This window comes from Capsicum annuum, chromosome 3, assembly GCF_002878395.1.
Source record: "Capsicum annuum cultivar UCD-10X-F1 chromosome 3, UCD10Xv1.1, whole genome shotgun sequence".
NCBI classification, from domain to species: Eukaryota; Viridiplantae; Streptophyta; class Magnoliopsida; order Solanales; family Solanaceae; genus Capsicum; species Capsicum annuum.
Window position 1 is genome coordinate 25,970,665 of NC_061113.1, and position 5,905 is coordinate 25,976,569.

Here is a 5,905-nt window from a genome sequence, read left to right on the forward strand (position 1 = left end):
ATGGAGTAAATCAGTGGCCACCTCACCAAAACGATCATTGAGTTCTTTAAGTTGCCAATCAAATATTGCAAAACACTTCAACGCAGTAATAATGTAAGACTGTATAGTCGGCAAGTCGTCGTCGGGATCTTAAAGAGCTAACATATGGATCCTCAAAGTTAGGTATCAAAATATCATGCTTTTTACAAAATAGAGATACCTTATCAATAAGAGAATTCCATTCATCATCCCTTAAAACTTGCAACCTTCTCTTTGCTACTTCAACAAGTATCATGGCATTTGCAACATCTTGCTTTTTTTTTGTAAGCATTTGTTAAGCTCATTTGTGATAGCCAAAACATCTCTCATCAAATGTAATATGAACGCAACCTCAAATGTTCGACAAGTTTCGAGATGTCCCATTGCTTTGGCTCTTTCATCCATATTTTACGTGCATCAAGAACAAGTGATTCAAGAACATCAACAATAGAGCCAAACATAAAAATAAAATTGTCAAAGAACTTATAATGAGACCCCCAACGAGTATCGCAATCTTTTGAAAGACCAAGTTATTGATTCAAGCCCTTACCGATAGTAATTTCACCCATATCTAATGCCTCTTGAATTTTGTCTTTTTGAGAATCTCGAAGTTCATCCATACGCTTAAAAGAAGATCCCAATACATTCAAAATATTTGAGACCAACACTACAAGTTTTCCCACTTCAATACATTTTTTAGAGACTCCAACAAGAGTTAGTTGAAGTTGATGAGCAAAACAATGGATAGAATGAGCCGATCTACTTTCTTGCCTAATCAACATTTTAAGACCATTGATCTCACGTTGCATATTACTTGTCCCATCGTAACATTGTCCACGCACAGATAATAGACTCAAGGAATGTTGAGAAAATAAATTGACAATTGCCCTTTTTAGAGATAAAACACTAGTATCTTGAACATGAACAATATCAATAAGTCGCTCTATCACAAATCCCTTCCTATCAATATATCGCAATACAATAGTCATTTGCTCTTTGCGTGACACATCAAAAGATTCATCAACTAGTAAGGAAAAATAGTCACCATTCAATTCCTCAAGAATAGCTTTAATGGTTTCTATTTTACATGTAGTCACAATATCTTTCTGAATCGTTGGAGAGGTCATTTGATCATTTTGAGGAGCATGTTCTAGCACATAAGCACGAATGTTGTCACACTTTTTTGCATACCATGAGAGTATTTGAAGAAAGTTTTCCCAACTAAGTGATGATTTAGATTCATCATGACATCGAAATGCAAAGTCCTGAGTTATTAGAAGTCTAGCTACATCAACCGAAGCATTTACGCGGATCCAATATCCATGCTTAAGTTGATTTAATTGCCTATCAAATGCATATTGAATAGATTGTTTTTGTCGTAATAAATCTTCACATTTCTTCTTTGACTGATTATGTACGCTATTCGGTGGACCAATATGCTTCTCAAAACTCTTCTTTTTATTCCAACTTCTAAATCCCATAGTTGAAAATACCTCGCCTCCAACTTGATGAATGTTATTATCTTTAAAAAGATAACAATACAAACAATAGACTGCATCCTTACTAACGCTATACTCTAACCAATCATGATACACATCATCGAACCATTCATGATTAAAACGACGCATTGATCTATAAATATCCGTTTGAGGATACTCATGAAGTTGGAGACGAGGTTGACAAGGACCATTCAGGAGATACGCTCTTCTAATAAGATCACGATGCTTTGAAGGATACTTTAATATTGAAATTCTTTCGCCCGGATCAAACTTTAAGGAACTCAAATCAAATTCTTAAGCATTTTCTTCAGAAAATAATGCTACTTTTGAATGGTTGACATTTGCTTCTTGGTTAGATTAAATATCATTATGAGAGACTAAATTTGATTTTGGTATTACAGTAAAAAATTTCTTCACTGAACGCTGAGACTGTCGTAAAGCAAGAAGTACCAAGAACTTAGTTAGAACTTATAAATCAACATAAAAAGAAAACAACCATCTTTATACCTAATTAAATGAACAAAAAAAAAAAGCTTTTACATAGATAATAATCAAAAATCAAGTAGCAATCATGAATCAACCATCTTTTACATCATTCGAAAAAAGAAGAAGCTATTATACCGATAAAAATCAAAAATCAAGTACCAAATATATAAAAATAGGATTCTAGAAAATTAAAATCAAGAAAAAATAAAATTAAAACTTACCAAAGAAGCCATAACAGAGACACAGAGTGAAATTGGGGATTGGGGTTGGGGAAGACCAGCCAGCAGCAAGAAATGGAGGTTGAAACTCGAAAGGCGATCGCGATGTCCGACTACTACGGTACAATCAGAATTCAGAAGTCAGAATTGGGGTTTAATTAAAAATGTATCCTGTCTCTTGCTCAATAGAAAAAGACGTCTTTAGGTTATTTGGAAAAAATAAAAACTTTTAAACTTAATTTTGTTTCAAATTGGTCCTTGAAGTAAAATATTTTGTTTCAAATTGGTCCTTGAAGTAAAAAATAAAAAAGTTGTCTTTAAGGGGATTCGAACCCGCGACTTCTAAATTTATTTTAGTTCCAGATTTGTCCTGGAGTAAAAAATAAAAAAAGTTGCTGCCTTTAAGGGGATTCGAACCCGCGACGCCTCACAAGAAAAATCGTGAACCCTTTTTGCCACTAAACTAAGTCTTTTGGTTGTGTCAAGGGGGTTCAACCTTATATATATATATATATACACATAAAGTTGATATATATATATATATACACATAAAAAAAAATAAATTGATCGTGTATATTTAGTGTAATTTTTTGACGAAGGGGGGTCGGAGGAGCCCCCTTGAACACATGTACATCCGCCCCTTCTTCAGGTCAATAATATCACTAGTGGATCAGGAACTGTTACCCGATGAGTGATGTTTCATCAGGACCTTGATGCATCATTGGAGTTCCGTCTGCAAAGAAAGCATCAATAGGAGGTAAATCGGTAACAAGTTCACTCGAATTTCCAGTGGATGATTCAACATAGCAGTGTTGGTCGGGTTTTAAGGCAGAGACCTGTGTTTAGTGACCACGATCAGCATAAAACGATTGGTTATTGTTCGTGTATTTTCTAATGATGGAATAAGGAAGAAAAAACATTTCTTTTAATCTAAAGGTAGGGTCAAATATGTCGTGGGTTATGGGTTATGGATAATTAAGTGTTGGGTCAAATATAGTCAGATGGATCATGCTGTTAAGTTTTTAATATTTCTGTTAGTTTTTTATTTTTTGGAATAATTATAGAGTTCAATGATATTATTGTTCAAAAAAATCGTAAGTGACATTAGTAAGATGTTTGTCACTTTGAGGAATTCACTCAGAATATTAACTATGCTTCAATTTCGAATAATATTATCCCTTGTACAAAAAGAAAAGGAAATAAGGAATCATTTGAAAACAGCTCCAACATAAGAATGGCCTCTTTTACTTTTAAATTTGAACTTAAAAAGAGTTTTAAAAGTCAGCATGGAGCTGCTTTTTTTTTTTTTTCCTTTTTTTCTTCTTCTTTTATCTTATTTATATACCAGTTTATTGAACTTTGTCTTTCCTTTATGATGCAATTGACGTATAAAGATCAACAAATTTTTTACTTTAATTTTGATTGATATAAAGAGTTTTGGAAGAGCATATAAGTTGGTCAAAGCCATTTTTGGTTTTTAGAAGTGTTTGACAATTTTGAAAATTGCTTTTAAAAGGCCAATTTTGACTTAAAAGGGCCAAAAACTAAAAGCTCAAATTCCTAACTTTTTTTTTTTTTTAACTTTTAAGCCATTTTAGTTTGACTAATTAAAAGACATTTTTGTACCTCAAACTTCTCCCTTATTACAAAATTACCCTTGTGTAGTCCCAAAATAGATTTTAATGTTTAATGCTTGTATTAATTGAATATTTTCACTTTTTGTATTTATAGCAAACTTAACTTTAACTATATTAGTATTTCTTTTGTATGAAACTTCTAATTTATGAAATATTAATTTTTATATATTATTCTCCTTCTTAAATACATTTTTAAAAATTTGAACAATTATTATTGTACAATATATGAATTTCTCTAATAAAAAAAATAATTCGCCAACCAAAATATATGGAGAATACTCATTGAATATATACAACTTCATCGACGATTAGTGAATGATCCATATATATTTCACGACGCAACATTCATATTCGCCAATGTTTTAATAGTGATAGTCATTACTCAATCAACGAGTTATGTTTTCTAATTAAGAGTCTTTTTATCAAACAAATAGAATCATTTGTGACCAACTATTTATCCATTAATGTAATTATAATGATTAGTAACATATATATTTTACTTAATGATTTAAACTTTTTTAACCAAAAATTTTTTTTTTAGCGCACAAATTAATATTCATTCGTGAATATATGTATATATATATATATATATATATTAATTTTAATTTGAATCATTTTAGAAATAAACATTAATAATAATTAACTCTATATATTGTTAATAACTTTAAGGGTATTTCAGATATTTTGACAAAAAAAGTGCTTAAAAGCACTTGTTTACCAAACACATCAATAACTTTTTTTACAGTTTCAACACTTTTATCCAAATACATAACTGCTTATTTTTAAAATAAGTTCAGCACTTTTAAAAGCACTTTTAGAGAGCTTTTTAAAAGCCATTTTTTTTTCTAACTTATTTTGAGCCCATAGTTTGATAAGAAACAAGTCTTAGTCCATTAATTTGGATATGTATTGTTTGGGCCTAGTTGGGTACCTGTATAAACATAAATAACCAAACAAACATGGGCTAAAAAAGCAAAGGCTAAAGTAAAAAATTTTGCTGCTCCTTTGGAGCTGTTAGTGTAACATTTTTTTTTTAAAGACAATTTTTTCAATTTATAAACCTTTTTTTAAATTATATTCATCATGATGATTATACGGGGAACTATAGAGTGGAAATATAGGGTTGCATTAAAGATGTTAATTATATAAATTGTGGTGAAATTGATGTAGGGAGAGAATAAGGAACTGAAGGTGGGAATAGAAGAAGCTAAGTGAATATATTTGGGGAGACAAAGACAGAAATTTAGATGAAAATTTAATTGAATTGAAGGAGAGAGCAGTACAATAAATAATTGTAAATAGAAGGGGCAAAAGCTATGGTTAGAGAAATCCATTGATGGCTTGTAGAAAAAAGGAAACTTGGAGAAAATATTGCAATTAATGTCCTAATTAACGTGTCGGAAAAGAGGTCAAGGGTGAGGGATAGCATGTAGTGATGCTACACTTGGTCGAGAGTCTTTTGGAGATCGCTTTTCTATCTTTACAAGGTAGTAATAAAGTTTATGTGTACTCTACTCTTCGGACTTCAAATTGAATTTTACTGGGTATGTTGTTGTATATTTAAGATATAATATGTAATGCATAAAAAAATAATTTTTAAAGAGTTAGTGTTGCTATAAAACTTGATCTTAAATAAAACGTTTAATGTTTCATGTTAACGTTCAGATGTTTCTTCCTACAATTTCAATCACATGTACATGAATTTCAACAAAAGTGATTGAAGTCGAACAAAAATAGATGAATTCAACATCATATGATTGAAGATGTTGTCATATTGCACGCAACAAATTTTAAGGGGGTCAATCTTTAGACTAAGCTTCTTTCTGATTTGATAACAAGCAAAGAATTACCTCTCCACTCAAATCTATTAACGAGCCTCCACCCCCGCTTTCCCTTCATGCTAGGAGACTCGCAGAGAAAATGGCTAAATTTCAATCATTTATGCATGAAGTTTAAGTAAAAAATCTGAATTTAGGCAAAAATATGTATTACTTTAGCCATATAAAATTTTAGGCATTGTATTTTGAAATTAGGCTTTGTCAAACCT

At 31.0% G+C, this 5,905-nt stretch overlaps 1 pseudogene; it reads right to left on the reverse strand.

Annotated features, from left to right (window-relative positions):
• Window positions 1-3,141, reverse strand: part of LOC107856517 — a 7,003-nt pseudogene extending 3,862 nt beyond the window's left edge.
• Between the last annotated feature and the right edge of the window lie 2,764 nt (window positions 3,142-5,905).